This window comes from Mercenaria mercenaria, chromosome 19 (assembly GCF_021730395.1).
Source record: "Mercenaria mercenaria strain notata chromosome 19, MADL_Memer_1, whole genome shotgun sequence".
In the NCBI taxonomy this organism is placed as follows: domain Eukaryota; kingdom Metazoa; phylum Mollusca; class Bivalvia; order Venerida; family Veneridae; genus Mercenaria; species Mercenaria mercenaria.
In genome coordinates this window covers 42,290,433-42,312,508 of record NC_069379.1, presented here as the reverse complement: position 1 = coordinate 42,312,508, position 22,076 = coordinate 42,290,433, and the positions used below count along the sequence as shown (strand labels likewise).

The following is a 22,076-nucleotide window of genomic DNA, read 5'->3' as shown; positions in this document are numbered from 1 at the left end:
GTCAAAAATTAATGAAGCACGAGTTATTACTGTATAAATTAAGCGTATAGTTGTGAAATTTGAGATGTTCGAAAAGCCCTCTAAAAGAGTATTTTATGAACAAAGAGGTAAGTGTCGCTGTCTGATCCACATATGTCGAATTTGTGGTAAAATGCCTTAGCGCTTTTGGATAACTCGGCGATTCATCTAATCTCGATGCTGGGGCTTCGAGTCTCTGTAGGGGGTCTTTGTTGCCCATGACGGTTGGTTGGCTGAAGTCAAAATATGAGGTTTCTAAATATACCCAAGGGTAAATCGAAAAAAAAATAATAAGTTGATACAAAAAATAACATTCTAACACTTTTAAGATTTTCTTTTATATAAACAAAGAAGGATATTTCCGTGCACTGTCTTGTCGATTAGAACCCTTTTCGCAACCCCACCCCCCTACTTTTGGCTATTCCGCCTAAAAAGGATTCCAGATCAGTACTCCTTCCTGGTGTAATTCGAACGTGTTAGGATTTAAATAGATTTTAGTTTTGCGTGCTTTGTTGGCAAATAAAACACGTCTTTTCGTTCAGATGCCTCGTAATTAATCAGATTAGATTACTGCGCATCTGAACTCAAAACTGTGTTTTATTTGCCAACAAAGCACGCAAAACGAAAATCTATTTTTTTTTCCAGACATAAAACACAACGAAAAAGAAAAAGATACACAAGTATAAAACGAAACAACAAGGAGCAATTTTTATGCAGGACATTTCATTTTGGTTGCTTTCATATAAAAAGTTATACATATTTGCTTACAAAAGTCTACGGATTTTAGTGCACACACGTGCATATATGAGGCACCTGCATGCTGGAGGCATTTATTTCTTAATTTAGTTTTGGTATTTTTAAAGGCGGAGCAGAAATTTGAAAGAATACTTCGCTGAAATAATGGAACTCTCTGAAATAATTAAACTTTTCCTAGCCTTTATTCCTCAGACTACGTACGACTTACCAAGATGATATCTATCATATCAGAGAATTAAAGCAGCTTGAGAAAATGTTTCAATGAACAAAAGTGATGTCAAACATTTAAATGATATATACCAGTAGTATGCCCACTTCGTCCTGAAAGTTTTAACTAAGAAAATATTTTTTTTTTCAATTTCAAATACAGTTGGGACTCGGTATCTCGAATTCAGTAGGATCGAGCGTTTTATTACCGAAACGATATACAGTCTAACCTGTACTAACGGTCACCTCCGATCAGCGGCCACCTCCGTTCAGTGGCCATTTTATGACGCCCCCGACGGATTTTCCTCTATTTTATCACTTTATTCAGCGGCCACCTGCCGTTCGCGGCCAGCGGCCACCGAAATTGCCTCCCGACCGCCGTATTTGACCCCTTTCAGCGGCCATTTTTCTTCCCAAACCAATTAATTTTAGGCAATAATCGCCGAAGATGCCCGATTTTGAGAAGCACGTGGTTGCTAAGTTTCGCGTGACTTCACCAAAAGAACGACAAAATGACATGAGATTCTGAATTAAAACTGATAACCAAAGGTGTAATCCCCTTATGTTATGATCAAATGGCCAGTAATTATAGGTAATTAGCATGTCACCTCGTGTCAGTTCTGTTGTTCACAGTTTGACCTCATTTAAGATAATACTCGATAACTAATAAGCAGCATAATATTTGTGATTTTTTTTTTATACTTCTGTCATCAAATACTATTAAATTTATACGAAATTAATTGTGTTTGAAAAAAAAAGATAAACCACTCTATCTTTTACGGAACGTAACGGCAATCTTAGATTTAGCGTAGACAAAAAGCGCCAAGAGTAGCTTCCCTTACCAAAATGGCGAAAATTGTAAACAAACTTGTTTTGAAGTTGGAAAATTGTCTGTAACAATTTTTGTAGTAAAAAAAAACACGCCGGAGTTTTAGATTGCTAAGAAGACTATTCGTATTGCGAAGGCAAATGCACGTCATTGTATCCTGGTAAAATAATAATGGAAAACCCAAAAAGAAATGGGCCTAAAGGCTATACTGGTCAGAAGTCTGAAAAATACATATACTGGCTGCACCTCCGATCAGCGGTCACCTGGCTTAAGCGGCCAAATTGTCTGCTTCCCTTGGCTGGCTGCTTAAGACAGGTTAGACATGTAATCGAAATTCGACTTTAAACGATATTTTGTGAAAATGTTTTAGGAACGCGACTAGCAAATGTATTCGAGATAGCCGTGATTTCGAAATGAGCGAGTTTGAGATAATCTAGTTTTTAACAAAAGTCTTGGTTATAATCTAAATAATACGATACGTTTTAAATTCTCAATATGACCAGGTAAACAATCTTTCAAAATCAAAAGAGCTTCCACTGACAATTTTGGTAACGAAAATACCGTGCTAGCCATCATCATTGAAAAAGTACATGCATGATCCACATACATTGTATTAAAACCGCAGACAGGCATATGTCTAAAAACATGCTGCACTGTATAAAACATCTAATGCAGCCTTCTGAAAGATTGATTCTTTTGACTTTATATTGTGATCGTGATTTATGAAGTTCCATATCTAAAAACCAAAGACGTCATTTATTTTCATACATCCTTGTAATCTGCCATACAGTATGCCATGATTTAATTTCAATTAATTGAGTTTTTCTGCTAGTATAAGAAGTTGTTATTTGCCAGAAGCGATCTTTCAATATGATCTCAGACTATTCAAGGGTATTCGGTACAGTTTGTTTGTTTGTGTTGGGTTTAACGCCGTTTTTCAACAGTATTTCAGTCATGCAACGGCGGGCAGTTAACCTAACCTGTGTTCCTGGATTCTGTACTAGTACAAACCTGTTCTCCGCAAGTAACTGCCAACTTCCCCACATGAATCAGAGGTGGAGGACTAATGATTTCAGACACAATGTCGTTTATCAAATAGACACGGAGAACATACGCCCAGCCCGAGGATCGAACTCACGACCCCGCGATCCGTAGACCGACGCTCTACCTGCTGAGCTAAGCGGGCGGGTTTATTCAGTACAGGGAAGGAAGACATTGTGGCTAAAAGTGTGCATTGTACAAAACTACTGTATTGTATTCAAAATTATAAAAAATAATAGGAATTTCCGCAAAATGTAAGATTGTTTGCATCTAAGGATTGTTTGCATCTAAGGACTGCAATGAAGGACCTACTGTATTCAAACTTACAGGCATTTCCGCGAAATGTAAGACTGTTTGGATCTAAAGACCTTCTGTATTCATAATTATAAGCATTTCAGCTAAATGTAAGATCAGTTACATTGAAGGCTCTACTGTATTCAAAATTATAGGAATTCCGCGAAATGGAAGATCGTTTGCATTTAAGGACCTACTGTGTTCACAATTATACGCATTTCTGCGAAATGTTAGGTCGATTGCATTTAAGAACCTACTGTGTTCACAATTATACGCATTTCTGCGAAATGTTAGGTCGATTGCATTTAAGGACCTACTGTGTTCACAATTATACGCATTTCTGCGAAATGTTAGATCGATTGCATTTAAGGACCTACTGTGTTCACAATTATACGCATTTCTGCGAAATGTTAGATCGGTTGTATTTAAAGTGCTACTTAATTAAAATTATAGGCATTTTCGCGTAATGTAAGATCGTTTGCATTTAGTAACCATGGGTAGTTCAAAGTAAGCCCTATTTTATGCCTCTGACTATCCAATATTGTTTTTAGATATATCAATACTTTTGTTAAATACAAAACGAAATATTTAAGAAGACCCTTCGAAAGCTTAGAAAGAACCCAAGCAAAATACTGAATGGCGTATATAAGTCCTCAAATCAATTTTCACTAAACAAACTGTCAAACCTGTCTTAGAAATTCCAGGTTTTTCGGCTTCATTAAGCGCGAAAATTCAATTAGCGTATCTTTGAAAAATGAGATCAAAACAGCCTTATTCAATAGATTTGTAGAACTTATATAAAAATCAGATTTGTGAAAAAACTTGCAATTTTGGCGACTAACATTTAAACTCTAATAAAATGTTGAAGATTAACATGTATATTTTTTCATCATTTTGATCGAAAATCTGAATGTATTTCTCAAAAAAAAAAAAAAAAAAAAAAAAAAAAAAAAAAAAAAACCCTGAGTATTTGTAGGGTTGTCATTCTGAATCGAGACCATCTCAATGTGTTACAGACCTTTGGAAACAAAGAATGTTTTAACATTTTATTCGAATGCATTTTCTTATCTATAATTGTAACTGGGAAACGTTGACAGCATTTAGATATTCCTCTTCAAGGCTTTTTCAAAAGATTGTGATTCATTGTAGGTATGTTGCTAGTCGTGTGAGTTCTCCGACTGTTTATTGTTATGTTTCTGTGGATTGTTTTTCAGATATTTTCAGTGCATTATGGCATGATTGTGATCGAATAGTTTCATTGAAATTGCATACTGCAATTGCGATTATATTGAAAGTTTTCTTGTTAAAACTCGATATCTCGAATTGGCTTATCTCAAAATTCCGGCTATCTCGAAGAAATTTTATGTCCCGTTTCGAAAACTAGCACAAAATATTATTTTTAGTCGAATTTCGGTTATCTCGAAATAAAAAAAACTCTATCCCTTGATATTAGAGATACCGAGTTCTAACTTTATATGGGCCCGCAACTGTAGATATTGTGCATAAGCCAGAACACCTAGCAGAGCAGTATTAAAGCAGGATAATGCGGATTAGGAAACCATTCTGGATAGCTTGATAGTTAAACAGGTCTTCTGCAAGCACGCGAATAATCTGACAAAGTTTTACATTTCGAAATAGGTTAAAACTAACAGGGGTGAGTAAGTACCAATAGCTTTGTGGACTGTCGTAAAATATATATTTGATGTCAAGAAGGAAGCCAATGACCAAATTGTTAATGTGACAAACTTTGAAAAACTTGTTCTTACGTGAGTATATATACTACAGAACGTTTGATGCTTTTTAATGCGCATTCAAATAATAGAAAAAGCTTCTTTCGAAATCATTCCAAAACAATTAAAACAAATACAAACGGACAATGAGAAAAGGGAGAAATTTAACATTTCGAACCATGTAAAGCTAAAAATGAAGTTGTATTTTTTTTGATAATAGATATGAGAAAATCTGCTGCTTCCAAAAGTGTTTAATTTACAATATTATGAGTCGTTTGTCTGCAGTATAAGGATATAGCATATCTTATGAATTATTTTACAGAGGGGATAAGGTAAAAATACTTCTTAATACAGTAAAGATATTTATGAATATGACAACACTGAAGATGAACGGAACGTCAGTATCTTTCTTCCATCTATAGGATACAAAAGCATTGTGTTAAATATCTAAAATATATTAAGCAATTATATACGTCACGGAGGCGACATGGGCGCAAAATGTAGATATCTTTTTTATAGATTAGAACTTTTAAAGCAGAAACGACAAAGCTATATCTCAACTTTGTATGTCAATACAAATATTCCTAAGTGATGACGACCAAAAGTATGGGTGGCATAGACACATGCAACGTACAAAAGTATTCAATATAGCAATGCCATTTGCATGTATTTATTCCTCTCCCACTACCAGAACCAGATCTAATAACATTTTCATATTGATTTCTGCCCAATAGTGTACATTTCCGTTGTCTTTCATTATACAAAACTGAGAACTTTTTGGTGACATACTGTGTTTTCCTTCATCCATGTTCGTTTATATACCGAACTACGTTGGTGCATAATTGTTGTTTTCATACAAATGTATCATTCACTTGGGAAATTGCGGACAAATCTTAGATAATAGTTGTCCACTGTCAAGTAAAATATCTCATTTTAGCTTTTCATTCCTTTTGATAAAGATTCATTGAATTCTTGTGCTCCGGTACAGATTGCTGTCTAGATGTTTATTTCTTTAATTTCATTTAACGGTTACAGATTAAAATCAGGAAGATTAAAGACTGATATGGTAAACCGGAATGAATATGAGCCGTGCCATGAGAAAACTAACATAGTGGGTATGTGACCAGCATGGATCCAGACCAGACTGCGCATCCGCGCAGTCTGGTCAGGATCCATGCTGTTCCCTAATAGTTTCTCCAATTCCAATAGGCTTTAAAAGCGAACAGCATGGAGCCTGACCAGACTGCGCGGATGCGCAGGCTGGTCTGGATCCATGCTGATCGCATACCCACTATGTTGGTTTTCCCATGGCACGGCTCATATGTCTCAGTTGACATCTGCCAGTCATCACTAAGTGTAATGTCTGGTGTTAATAATAGAACACATTAATCACGCTGTTCATATTTAGTTTGAGTGAAAATAAAATTAAACATAAACAATTTTTTGAAAACCTGTATTTTAAAATAGATGGGATGACCGTATGTTAAATTATGATAGACATCTATCAAAAAAAAAAAAAAAAAAAAAAAATTGACAAGTAATATAATTCCAAAAAAATGTCTTAAAATTAGTTTGAAATGCATGGATTTTCTTCATCATCGGCAAAGATCTCAAAAGCTATACATTTTATATCACCGTATTATAGGTAATGTTAAGATTTCTTTCATCATTGCCAAAGATCTCAAAAAACTATACATTTTTATCACCATATTACAGGTCATATGTTTATTAACGACTCTGAGAAGTTTCATTCAAATCTACATTGTATAAACTATTCTGTTCTCGAAAATGTTATCAAAATTGAGATTTCCCCGTAGAATTCCATGAAAACTTGTGTTAGGGCAGTATTGTTCATATTCAGTCTAGCAAACGATCTAACACACGATTTGCCGAATTTTCTAAATATAATATTAAGTGTTGAAAAATCAGGGTTCAATGAAGTCAACATTGTAGAAAAACAACGTGCAGAACTACCTTTTAGCACTTGTTATAATCATGTGCATTTCTGTGTGCAAAATGTTGCGCAATTTGGAGACTGCGCTTGCGTTCTTTGAACATGGCTCTTCCTGTTGAATATTCAACCATGATTTTTATTAAGTACTTAACGAATTAGTATATTTTAACAGATCTAATGTTTTTCAGTCATCGTTGAATAACATTTAAGAACTCAAAAGAAGTATTGTTATTGTATGTATCATATTTTAGACCCATTCGCGAAGAACTTGGCTTGTTTTTAATATTCACATAATGCATTTTCAGAAAATACATGCATAGTTTTATGTATCTGTGGACACCAGTAACAAAAACCGAAAACATAAAAGGCATGTGAATGTTTCCTTGAAAATGAAATGGAGATGATTCTTTGAAAAACTTTCCCTATTTATGCAGTAACCGTCTAGCGTAGTGATTTGAATCCCATTGCAGCTCAGTTAACTGATACTGATCAGGATCTCACTGAATAATAAGAGTGTCATTTTTTCTCTGTTGACATTAATAGTAATATGATGAGTTGTTTTAGTATCAATTTTGTTTTCCTATAATTGTTTCTGGAAATCGAAAAATAATAGACACAATGTCTTCTTTTGAATAAGCAACACAAGCCATGACATCTCCAGTAACAGGCAGAAATAGAAGACAATACACACTGAAAATGGAGACATTGCGGACTACTTTTTTCCATAATTTACAACTGTAATAAAATTTTGTGGAAATCAATGATTTCTAAAACGATTGTTTGCATTGTATTTGATTTAAAAAAAATTGTCTTTATTCGATAATGCCTTTTGATAATGGTTTGCTTTCAAATCTTGAATTGTAGATATGCTCTAGCAGAAACAGTGAAAATTTAAACTTTGCGTTTTAGGCTGGTGTTACAATAACTTAGGCCTAATCTCGAAATCTAAATAAAATTTAAACCGAGATTTTCCAAATGTAAGCAATGAAAATGCTAATACATATGTAAATGAAACACCCCTCTGTCTCAGGTCCTTTTCTGATTATTACTTTATCTTTATAATTTACCTTGTCAAACAGAAAATGATCGACTTATAGCAAAGACGTCATGAAATAAACATATCACGTGACGTCGTTTCTGGAAACACAGTATAAACATATATTATTTTTCCACATTTCACAGACGTAACTCATTATCCAGTTTTCCCTGCAAAGCAAAAGGTACGATACATGGAATATAATTAATCACAATCCCTTAATTTCTACTAGTCTAGCACTTTGTGCGGATTCATATATTATCTGCAAAACATGAAAACGTGTTTTCTACATAACTTCTGTAAAAGGTTGACATTTGCCTACGTTCGATATTTTGTCATGCATTTCTCAAAACCATATTTGGCCTTGCGTAATTAAAACGTCAGCAGGTGAATTTGCGCATAATGAGTCTTTTTTGGAACAATTTAAAATATTTCATTTTATTCAATTTGTGGTTCTGGATGATATTTTGTAGCAGCTATATTCCTCACTACTCATAACCCCCACCAGTTGTAATTAGAAAGTTTACATTTTCGACAGGTACAATATGAAGATACAAGTAACAGATAACAATTCATTGACAGCAAGTTTGAGCATCAGTGTGATACGGACAAACATCCAGCTTATATACGCTTCTTGTAAAATTTGATGGCGTATTAATGTCTGAGTGCCATGATTTATACGAATATGTGCTTGTTAGTTTAAAATGTGTTTTTGCTGTGTTCTTTTTTTCAAGAGCAAAATCACATAGTAATAATAGAATTTCATCCATATTGTATACTAATTAATGTGACAAAAATACTCCAAGATTTATGTCTCCGTAAATAAGAAAGGAAGCTTGCGAACAATTTTAGGACATCCACTCACCCACGCAAGTAAAGAATAATGTACTGTGTGGAAACGGCCTTAATTGGTACTTCATCATACTCTGTACAAGCTCGAAAACAGAAGCATTAAGACACTGATATACAATACTGACAGTTTTCTACCCTTACAAACTAACGATTTAGTGTTTTCTATGGAAAAAAGTATATCGCCAAAATAATTATACTGAATCAGAAAAAAAAACTATTAACAATTACATATTTTTTTTGTAGAGCTGACTTATTTAACTTCTTTTTCTTGCGGGCTTGATTTGAGATCCATGACTCTATGGCTGTGTTTTGGGTGCTGTATAGTTCCTGGAAATCAACCCTTAACTTTTATTTTTATGATTATACTTGATTTTCATTGGAAACATACAATTTTTTTTAGTCTAAAGCTAGTGCTTGTACAAATCAGTTGTCAAAACAGTAAGCATCAAGCTGCTAAAATACGTTTTGTTTTTAATGCGCTACAGCCTTACTTTGTGCTTTCTATTTATTTAAACAAATCAATGCCAGCTTTATTTACGGTATTGTTTATTGCGCAGTTCCTTGTAAAATAATATTGTTGTTTGTAATTCATAAGAGAAAATTATGCTTTTGCCATCGCCAAATCTGAGAATAGTAATATTCTATAGTTACCATATTCGCATTCATCTTTTGGATAAAGCAAAGAAGTATAAAATAATTTATTTTTATAGCTCTTTGGATAAAGTTTTAACGTTGCCCGCCATGTATCATGTGTTATGTCTTAGTTATATAAATGTATTGTCTCATGTTTTTGTATATGTACAAACTGACAGTTATATGAAATAAACTTTGAAACTTTAAACTTTGAAACTTTTTAATTTTCAACATACTCGTATCGTGATATGCTTTGAATTTATCGTCAAAAAGTTTTCAATAAGTGTTAGCTATTATAAACACCAAAACGTTTTTAATTTTCTGTTTTAATGCTTTAAAGTTGTTACAAAGTGTTCAAGATATCAGTAAACATTTCTGTGTGAAAAAAAATATTATAGAATTTTGAAAAACGTATTTCATTTTCATTCATTTCCATAATATTGACAATATCCAGGATATTTGAAAAAATAAATTGAAAAAAAAATCCTATCTTTTTAAAGTAGTGTCTTTTTATATTGAATTTATTAAACGAATTGAATAAAATAATGAAATGTGAGTTAAATCAATTCAGTTTGGAAAATCACAAATTTAATAACCCTTTTTATCAAATGTTAGTTGTTCCTGCAGAAACATAAAATATTCTATTTTCTTTAAGGATTTACGAGCGTTTTTTTTCCAGGATATCCGCCATTTTGAAAAATGTTTCTTCGAATATTGCTTTCTAACAGAAGTTTTGCCAAAAAATAATTATAGATAATTAAAATATGGCTAATAATGTACCATTTAACCAAATAGATACTACTTTTGCGGAAAAAAATTGTTCACCCTTATTTTTGGCTGGCATTTGCCTAAAATTGACGTAAGATTTAAAATGGGGTAGGGGTAGGAAATTTCAAATATCTATTAAATAGATCAGGTATGGTTTTGATATTTTCTTGATTGATACGTATAATAATAAGCTACAACTGAGATAAAAGGTTTCAAGATAACACTTTATATTATCTAGAAAATATAAATTAAAACAAAAAGAGCAAAAAATATCGAAATTCACCAGTTTTTAACAGTTTTTTATTAATAAATGTCTTAGATGCACGGTGACCCCAACTTTTTTCTTTCCAATATGAAGCAGTTCTATTTGTCATTAAAGATGCAAAATATTTTGAAAATCTTGGCGTCAGAATTTTTTTTTTGTAGATCTAAATACGTTTTTTTCCATTGAAAATAAAGTGGGTGGGGTAATTATGTCAACATGTAAAAATGAGAGAGATTTATTAGTGACATTTATGCTTATATAATACTGACATCACCTTATTTTCATATTAACTGTAAGACCCGAAATCCCTATAACATTAAGTGGGATATTATATGTTTTATAAAGTACCACCATTTTTTTCAGTTTTAAAAATTTCAGAAATACTTAAACAGTGGGTGAAGAAAATGCCTTATAAAATTAAAACGAGTTCGGTGACCTATGTTTTTTCTTCTTTTGTTTGTCTTGGAAACTAATGTTCTTCAAGCTCACAGAGTATGAAAAAATTCTTAACGTTAGAAAAAAATCGCTCCTACATCCTTAACTATTATAAACACAGCAATTCGACCATTTACTGCAAACGACGTCGACGTCAAAGCTTTATTATACTAATGTATTATCAGTTTTATGTAATGGCTTTATTTTACTCCCGCGACGTCAAATATGTGATAAATAGCTTATACAATGTAACTGAATCTTCAGTATCTCTATAGCAAAAGCCTCCATTAATGAAAACCTCTGGATCAAATATAAAGTGTGCCTTTTGCTGACACGTTCTACACGTATTACTAATTGTGTAGTAATGGTCCCTTAAACTGAATAAAACTTTATAGGAATGATCGATAAAAGACATTTAAGCATGTTTTACGGATTTAACGGTTGAATAATTTTTCCTTGAATTACGACCCACTGATTTTAATACTAGGTATATATTATTTCCTGGACTTCATCGAAGAACACTGTACGCTAGATTTCAATGAAAAATCATAGCACCATTTGGTACATTCCAGTTGCCTATCCATAAACGAAAGGTTTAGTCCAATGAAAGAATTGTTTTTATTATTTTCAAATCAAAGATACTAAACTAAATACACGCCTAGAGAAAACGTTTGTTGCATTACGATATTTGGCACAGCTATAATACAGACTAAAACATACCATCAGGCATTGTTATCTATTTTATTAAGACATGACGTAACGACATCGCAACAGACGCAGACGACAAATACAGCAGACGACAATTACCGCAGACGACAAATTACTACAATAACAATCTGCAAACGTCATAAGAGAACTATATCAGGAGGAACCACGTGATAATGATAGTTCTGCAAGCCATTACACCGGCAACGAGGGGTAGATAAAAGCAAATAAATAAGGGATTTAAGCTTTGCAGTCAGTTAAGAGACGTATTTATAAGGAAGGGTTGTATCATATTATCTGCTTTTTCTCATTTACATGACATCAGGTTGACCAGACAGGCCGATTGTGTTAGACAATTTATAAGAAACAAATATTTATTTATTGCATCTGAGACTGCCGTTAATGTTTAATGGCACATCCTAACAAGATTAATTTATTGCTTAATGTGTTTGTGAAGCAGCTGATATTAAGAGATAAGATCTGTATTAGCTTCTTTAGTGCAAAGAGGTAAATGCGGATTTCAAAGACTCACTCTTTATTTTATATAAGCTAAATGCTCCCATGATGCAGCTCATATTAACAAAAATGATCTGTATTAGCGGTAATCGCGGATTTCAGAGGCTCACTATTTATTCTACACAAGCTAAATGCCCGTATGCTGCAGCTCATATTAACAAAAAAAGATCTGTATTAGCGGTAAATGAGGATTTTAGAGGCTCACTATGTATTCTATATAAGCTAAATGCCCGTATGCTGCAGCTCATATTAACAAAAAAAAAAAGATCTGTATTAGCGGTAAATGCGGATTTTAGAGGCTCACTATGTATTCTATATAAGCTAAATGCCCGTATGCTGCAGCTCATATTAACAAAAAATATCTGTATTAGCGGTAAATGCGGATTTTAGAGGCTCACTATGTATTCTAAATAAGGTAAATGCCCGTATGCTGCAGCTCATATTAATAATAAAAAAAGATCTGTATTAGCGGTGAATGAGGATTTTAGAGGCTCACTATGTATTCTATATAAGCTAAATGCCCGTATGCTGCAGCTCATATTAACAAAAAAAAAAAAAAAAAAAAAAAAAGAAAAAAAAAAGATCTGTATTAGCGGTAAATGAGGATTTTAGAGGCTCACTATGTATTCTATATAAGCTAAATGCCCGTATGCTGCAGCTCATATTAACAAAAAATATCTGTATTAGCAGTAAATGCGGATTTTAGAGGCTCACTATGTATTCTATATAAGGTAAATGCCCGTATGCTGCAGCTCATATTAATAATAATAATAAAAAAAAGATCTGTATTAGCGGTAAATGAGGATTTTAGAAGCTCACTATTTATTCTATATAAGCTAAATGCTCGTTTGATGCAGCTCATATGAAAAGAAAAGATCTTATTAGCTTCCTTAGTGCAAAGAGGTAAATGCGGATTTCAGAGGCTGACTCTTTATTTTATATAAGCTAAATGCTCGTATGATGCAGCTTATATTAACAGAAAAGATCTGTATAAGTTTCCCTAGTGCTAAAGAGGTAAATGAAGTATTTGCATAAGATTTCAGGGGCGCATTCTTTATTCTTTATAAACAATGATACAATTCACATGTTTATCAGTTCATATTTCTAATCGTATTCAATTTATATAGTTTCAAAAATATCAATTATTACTTACACTTACCAGGTGCAAAGGTATATGTAGCTACTTATTCATATCTGACATAGTTTTTTTTAATAACAATAAATAGCATTTTTGGTCGTTTTTATGCTTAAACGTTTTGACAATAACCTTTCCTTTAAGGTAATAAACTATCAAGAATCAAACGGTTTCTGTTAATAGCAGAAAACCAAATAACAGTAAATATTATATTTCATATATCAGTGTAGAATGAGTATAAGTCAGTATTATAAATTATAAATATACGGAATATGCTTAACCTTTAGCCTGCGGGCGGCAAGTGATTCTGCCTTTGCGACCAGTGCAGACCAAGATCAAACTGCACATCTCTGCAGTCTGATCATGGTCTGCACAGATCAAACTGCACATCTGTGCAGTCTGATCATGGTCTGCACTGTTTGCTTTTTAGTCAGTAAATTTTCAGCCAAAACCCATACAAATAATAAATGGTATCGCCCAAATTGAAAGGCGGACACTTTCATTATAGAAATTTAGCAGGGTAAGGGTTGAAGACATCCAATGCGCATGTTTCACTAAAACATTTTATTTTTAGACACTGATTTTAAATACAGAAAATCCTCATCAGATAAATTTCACTTGTCTAAATACTAAATTTAAATTTAAATAGCTATATATATATTCATAAATTACTTGAAAAATCAGTCATTTGTTAAGAGCAGTCTTTTTAACGGCATTACACATTTGTACTGCACTGCGCTTTACATGCATTAGGTGCGTAGTAATTTTAAACTAACATGCAGTACTGTATGTTCATTATATATTTTTACAACTACCATGGAGTAATGTTTCAAATATAACTTTAGGTCTAATATATCTTTAAGATGTACCTTCACTACCTTCTGTGTTTCAGCGTCGATTACAGTAGTTCAAATCAAGTCACATTTCAAGCGGCGTCATTTCTTATATTAAGCCAGTTTGTATCAGTTGTACTTTGATTAAACCTCACAAGATGCAGACGATAATGCTATATTAATCCTTGTAGACCAAGTCTTAACCAGAATCGAAGGCAGTTAAGAACTTCAAGGAAATAAGCCATTACTTGTTAATTGATATAAAGTGTTATTTTCTCTTTGATATGACTAAAGTTGTTTTATACACGGTCAATGACGTATTTACCAAATGGCATCTAAGTACGAATACCCAAACGAAATCAAAATGACCCTCGAAAAAAATTGTGTTTGGCATTTTAATAGACTACTCCCGGAAGGAAAAAATGGGAAAGTTAGTTAATGTAGTGGATCCTTAAATGACACTCGGCTATATCCCTGTACTTACGTATTTTTGTTAATAGACAGACTGGTATTCTTTGGACGTTGAGGTAGGTCATTGCGTACATGGCTTTCCGTAAAATGCCGGAAAATGCCGGAAAATGACGAAATCGCATACAGAGAATACGTGAATTTCCGAATGTGATCTTTTAACGCTTTAGATCTAAATCCCTGCGATTGGCAAGAAACCAGAAATACATTAACTTTTTTTCGGTTGAGGTTAACATTAAAACCAAAAAACTATATGTCAAAATGTGACTTTCCAGCTATTTATGGTAAAGGAAGAACCAGGTCCACCTTTGTGCATTATTTCAAGCATCTAGAGAGAATTACCAGTATTCCGTATGCCAGCTGTATGGGTTCCTCGCATTATTTTTTTTCACCCCAAGCAAAGTTTAAAATCCACAGAGGTGACTGGGAAGTGTTTCGAAAATTTTAATTCAATTTTAACAAGTCCGCTAAGGAGGTTTCGAAATATATTATTTGTCATAACAGAAAAAATATCTCCAAATGACCCGGATTGTGTCGGTCAGATTTAACTCCCCCCGCACACATATGATGTAGATATATTTCATTTTGCTGCTTATGTTCTCATTAAACTGAAAATTATGGTCAGCTTTGGTGTCAAATGGAACGCTTACCACGTCAGTTTACAATTCATTTAATAAACTCTCTACGGTGCTCTGACAGACACGCTGTCATGTTCTTTGAAAATGTGAACAAGCCTTTCAATGTCTTAACAAGTAAATTTGTCTATAATTCTAGAAGAGAATTATAAGTTGCCTTGTGTAATAGGTACCAAAAAATACAATTTGTGCAGGAAATCTTATGAAACCCTCAATTTACTCAAGAAATTGTCAGATTTGTCTCAATGTCACCACTTTATTATGTAAAGTCAGTTTTGGGTGATAATTTAAATCCAGACAAAAGCTTTACTCGTCCATGAAAACTGAAGCAATTCTAGCCTTTTTATCACGCCTGAAATTAATTAGAATCTTTGATGATTGCCTGCACTTTCACTTCGTAAGTAAAATGAATGTAATATGTGTTTCGATACATACAGGCAACATTTATAATGTCATTGGTTGATATGTTTAACCCTTATCATCCTGGGCACGATTGATACTGCCTTTGCGACCAGTGTAGAACAAGATCAGCCTGCACATCCATGCAGTCTGATCAAGATCTGCATTGTTTGCTATTCAGTCAATAAATTTTCAGTGAACATCTCTCTCTTTGAATAATAAGTGGTTCTGCCCGAATTGAATGATGGACCAGTTTAGCAGGGTAAGGGTTAAGAGTGAAGGAAGCAATACGATTGCATATCATCTTTATTATTTTGATCAAGGACATATTGAAACTTCAAATAATTGCATACTGCAAATGCTTCATTCATTCTTCTGTGTATTTAATCTCAATAAATTATTAAGGTAGTGAATATCGTTTATTTCCGAGTGATTACGGGAACTCCGTATAGGAGTTCGGCATTCTCTGTCTAGTCATACAAGCTACATTAGCTGCCGGAAAATGCCGAAGTAGTATCGGGGTATTACGCAATGTCACGTAAATTGCCGAGAAACCACTTTTTTGATCTTACCACGTGATCCTCATAGAAAGGTAAGAAAAAATGCAAAACCGTTTTGTGAAAGGTAAAAAAAAACACGGAACGTTTACTTGCCTCTTTATTAAAGACTATCACATTAAGATTATTGACATTTTTAAAATAAATATATGTGTAATAAGCAATCCATGGATTTGAATGAAAATAGAAAGGACCGCTATTTAGTGTGTTCACACTCATATGCGTCTGAATGGGCCTGTGTAGGTATTTTTGTCTAATGTTTCTGAAAAAGCTCAGGAAATGAAGTTGTGAAGATTTGTAATTAATTCTACTTCACTTGACTTGATTTCACCGATTATCCATCAGTTAGCATTTATGATATATCACTTACTGCGAATACATTAAGGTAGTAATTTACATTTATTGTAACAGATTAATCCCGTCAATCTTACTTCAATTAGATTCAATTAGATTAATTGCGGCATATGTGTTTTTGTTGATATATTGCAACATATGCGAATTCGTATTCGTCAGCCTCGTTTTAACTTTGATAAATTGTAGCATATGTGCTTCCATCAGCCTTAATTGCAACATATTTGTTTCCGTCATTACATAAATTATCCCTTAGCCTGCTGGTGGCAAGTGATTCTGCCTTTGCGATCAGTGCAGATCAAGATCAAACTGCATATCCGTGCAGTCTGATCATGGTCTGAACTTTTCGCCATTCAGTCTGTATCTTTTTTGGTAAGCACCCCTTTTAACAGTTAATGGTACTGTCCAAATTGGAAGATGGACCAGTTCATTTTAGAAATTTAGCAGGGTAAGGATTTAAACATATGCAGTTTCTTACCTCCAGTGATTTTCTCCTGTCATATAGATCCTGACTGACAATAGTTCTTTATCTTTATACATTGTCAGACGGCTTTCCCTGCCAAATGAATTAAATGAATATCAATTACATAATGCCATTTGAAATTTAATTGGCAAAGAAGAACGTGTATTTTGAGTCATAAGACTTTCTTTGAACCATAAAGTGAGGACGACAGAGTCAAATACTCTATTTCGAATTAAGATATAGTTAACATGACTGTATAAAGAGCAAATGAGCCGCGCCAAGGGAAAACCAACATAGTGGCTTTGCGACCAGCATGGATCCAGACCAACCTGCGCATCCGCGCAGTCTGGTCAGGATCCATACTGTTCGCTAACAGTTTCTCTAATTGCAATAGGCTTTGAAAGCGAACAGCATGGATCCTGACCAGACTGCGCAGGTGGTCTGGATCCATGCTGGTCGCAAACCCACTATGTTGGTTTTCCCATGGCACGGCTCAAATTTTGTTTTGTTAAAGACGTTATGTCCGTTGTTTATTATTATTATTCCCTGAAGAAGACATTTAGCCGAAAGGTTGGACTATTAGTAAATTGAAAAATGACTGCGTATTTGTTTTTTATCAACTACACAATAATTATTTATTTTGTTTGGTTTAACTTCGCACCGCCACAATTATAGGTCCTATGGCGACTTTCCAGCTACGATGGTGGAGGAAGACCCTAAGTGCCCCTCTGTGCATTACCTTCCGTAAGCCAGTTGGATGTCTTCCTCACATGAAGAATTCAACGCCCCGAATGAGGCTCGAACCCACACCGATGAGGGTCAAGGGATTTGAAGTCAGCGACCTAAACCACTCGACCACGGAGGCCCCCACTACACAATAGCTTGCACAGAATAACCCATTTCCAGTGACATTTTTGCTATAACCCAACACATTTATGCCATCCCAGCAGTTTTATTATACTTGCAAATCGGCCATAAAAAGACAATTCTAGGAGGTATTACCACTTAAACACTCGACTAATTTCCAATTTATGTAAATCGAAAAGAAACAGTTATATTGGTTAAGAATGTTCTATTGGGGGAAAATCAATTACACAGGAAGATGTTCTTTTCAGATTGTATAAACGTACCATTTATTGTTTCCGCAATGATCGAACTGTGTGTTCTGGTACTCTGTGTTTAATACTGCTGATAACAGGCGCATCATTATTTACTTCCTTTATATTTCCTTTACTAGCGAGCGTCGAAAACTGTTATGGAGAACTGTTATTTCAAAGGCAGTTCCTGTGAGAGTATATAATAGGATATCCTATTATCATATTTACTTTGATCTATCTAACGGTATTTGTAAAATATTTTAGATAGAAAAGGGTGTACATGCCAGTGAATCTAATAACAATTCATTCTTTTAAAATCAAAAACAACGACTTCATATTTGCTAAAACGAGTTCCTTCTGTTTGAATTATTTTTATTTTTGTTAATGTGAGAACTGTTATTTAAAAGGCAGTTAAAAGGCAGTTGGTTAAATGATTAGTGTAGGGATATTTTATTATAACATTTGGTTTTGAACCATTTAACGATATTTCTGAAAACATTAAAAAAACCCGGTTTAACGCCAATGTTTAAGATAAAAATTATTCATTTTGAATACAAACTAGATTGAAATTTTGACTTAAATGCTATGGCAAGATATAATATTACGTTGTGTCTCCAATAACATCCTGTTTCAAATCAGAGAAAAGAACAACCCTCCGTCGCTCCTGTAATCACAAAATAATATATATTGACACGAAACAATGTTTGCACTAATTCTCACGAGATCTGGCAATCCATCCTTGACTTGTGGGCATTGAATTACCTAGGATGTTTGTCTTTGTATGAAATGCATTGAAATAAAATAATTCACACTTGGTGGCACATCTTTGAAAGTTTCATACTTATGTGTTCATTTTATGCGATATCGTAAAGAAAGATATAAGAAATTATTCTGTTTTTGGACTGGAGGCAATGGATTTTACAACTAAAAAGAGCGAACACATTAGTTTAATAGTGCAAATTTCATCCAGAAATGATATTCTTTAGAATGATACCTTTACAATAGCAATTTCAGTCTTTTTGAAATTCCTGAATTGCTTATTAAATTCGTATAACTTCAACGCTCACTCATTTCTCGTAATATTATTTATGTAAAGTATTTATTTTCATGAGATATGTCTGTTGATGATATAAACATTTATTCTCGTGGGGAATAATTTCCGTGGATTGAGTGAATCTACGAAAGTAAAATCCAACAAAGAAGTAAATCTCCCATTTATTTTCAAACCTTGAAATCCATGAATTCATATCCCCATGAAATAGGCATTTCGGTTCAAAACCCCGGAATTTCCTACCCACACAATTAAATGATTATACAGCGTAGGTATTAGCAGTACTAAAATGCCTTCTGTTTAATGAAGCCCCTATTCATCTACGCTGTAAACTAAGACTGAGATTGTAGGGATCTTTTTATGTATTTTTGTATCACCCCCTTAAATATTTTGATGTTATTGTATATACTTCGTAAAATATTGTTCTTTAAAAAGTATATACAAAATTGTTTAAATCAAATAGGAGACGCTCTTCATAGAATGGGCGCTGCCTTTGGATCTATTAAAGTTAGAATTATAGATCTAAACAGGCCAGAGTCTGTAAAAACTCTCTATCTTAGCTACTCTAAAGAATTTTTATAGCAAACATGTATATTGGAAGATTAAAGAGATCTTTGTTAAGTCTTAGAGCATTGAGGAGTCTTAAACATTGTAGTTTAATAATTATTTACAGAAGAAAAACTGTAAACCTTGTAGCAGAGTGCAGATGTTTCTGTACTCATATTATCAGTACACGCTATGTCTAAAAACAACCCCACAAATATTAGGTTAAGGAGAAGAATTATATAAGACTATGTGTCTTTCAATCTTATCCTTTCCTACTTATCTTGTTCAAACTATGATGTATGTATTTACTTTTGTACATTTATTACTGGGAATAAAGTATGTTTAAACTAAATATTAGGTTTACATATGACGTCAGTCAGTGTAATTTTTATGTGGTTCAGCCGAATACTTACTCTTATCATAAAAGGTAATTTGTTTGTTTGTTTGTTTTGGGTTTAACGCCGTTTTTCAACAGTACTTCAGTCATGTAACGGCGGGCAGTTAACCTAACCAGTGTTCCTGGATTCTGTACCAGTACAAACCTGTTCTCTGCAAGTAACTGCCAACTTCCCCACATGAATCAGAGGTGGAGGACTAATGATTTCAGACATAAAAGGTAAAGATTCCGAACATGTAATAAGAGTTTTAGCTTTTTATGCCCCCACTTGGGGGGGGGGGGGGGCATATAGATTTGCTCTTGTCCGTCCGTCCTTCCGTCCGTCCGTCTGTCCGTCCGTCCGTCCGTCCTTCCGAAAATGTTGTGTCGCGCGTAGCTCTGAAAGTATTTGACGTAGAGTCACAAAACTTTACAGGAATGTTGGTCAGCATGTGTAGTTGTGCACCTGGGGTTTCGCGTCCGGATTCATTCAGTCATGTAGAAGTTATGGCCCCTGACTTTGTAAAAATTGGTCATTTTAATGTTGTGTCGTGCCTAGCTCCAAAAGTATATGACCTAGAGTCACAAAACTTTACAGGCATGTTGGTCAGCATGTGTAGTTGTGCACCTGGGGTTTCGCGTCCGGATTCATCCAGACATGTAGGAGTTATGGCCCCTGACTTAGTAAAAAATTGGTTATTTTAATGTTGTGTCGCGCATAGCTCCAAAAGTATTTGACCTAGAATCACCAAAGTTTACAGGAATGTTGGTCATCATGTGTAGTTGTGCACCTGGGGTTTCACGTCCGGATTCATGCAGTCATGTAGAAGTTATGGCCCCTGACTTTGGAAAAATTGGTCATTTTAATGTTGTGTCGTGCCTAGCTCCAAAAGTATATGACCTAGAGTCACAAAACTTTACAGGCATGTTATTTAATGTTGTGTCGCGCATAGCTCCAAAAGTATTTGACCTAGAATCACCAAAGTTTACAGGAATGTTGGTCATCATGTGTAGTTGTGCACCTGGGGTTTCACGTCCGGATTCATGCAGTCGTGTAGAAGTTATGGCCCCTGACTTTGTAAAAATTGGTCATTTTAATGTTGTGTCGTGCCTAGCTCTAAAAGTATATGACCTAGAGTCACAAAACTTTACAGGCATGTTGGTCAGCATGTGTAGTTGTGCACCTGGGGTTTCGCGTCCGGATTCATCCAGTCATGTAGGAGTTATGGCCCCTGACTTAGTAAAAAATTGGTCATTTTAATGTTGTGTCGCGCATAGCCCCAAAAGTATTTGACCTAGAATCACCAAAGTTTACAGGAATGTTGGTCAGCATGTGTAGTTGTGCACCTGGGGTTTCGCATCCGGATTCATTCAGTATTGTAGGAGTTCTGGCCCCTGACTAATGTCATGTAGTGGGGGCATCTGTGTCCCATGGACACATTTCTAGTTCTACATTTATAAGGTTAGGAGTTTTAGACTTTCACGTTTTAAAGTACGATGAATTCAATTTAAGACTGTTTTCATATAAAAATCATTTTTGACAGTAGGGAGATATATAGATATATCGTGAAATGTTGTTATTCAAGGAATGAAGAAAATATCGATGCCAAATTTGTTAATTCGGAATATTCTTCTCACTGCTAGTCTCCAGTCCTGTCACATTCGTGACATCTAACATGTATAAATTTGTTGTTATCTGACATATGTTCTTGGCCGAACTAAATTGTACACCATAATCAGTTGCCGTACTAAATATGCCACGCGCACCATTAGACAGTAACGGGGCATATTATCCTGATGTATTTTAAGACAGATAGAAAATCCGCTTGTTGTCGTTCAGGAGGACTATGTGAGCTTACTGAGGGTTAAATTATACCCGTAAAATGCCAGGATATATCTATTATGTTGTGTTCTCGACGTAAATAATTTTCTCCATACTTTCCAAATTTTCTGAATCAAATGTACTGTGAGCTAGGTTTTGGCTATAAGGTTTTTTTAAGGGAAAATGATTGAAGTACTAGAAAGACAGGTTTGCCCAAGAAACTTAGCTTTTTCCTTTAATATTCGTGAATAATGCCACTCGCGAAATAGAGATACTTGTGAATAACGCCACACGCGAAATAGAA

General features: G+C 34.2%; 1 protein-coding gene across 3 annotated transcripts in view; it reads left to right on the top strand.

Annotated features, from left to right (window-relative positions):
- The window catches only part of LOC123542075 (atrial natriuretic peptide receptor 1-like), an 802,781-nt gene that overhangs the window by 62,415 nt on the left and 718,290 nt on the right, over positions 1 to 22,076 (top strand). The gene's annotated exons all lie outside the window — the stretch shown is intronic.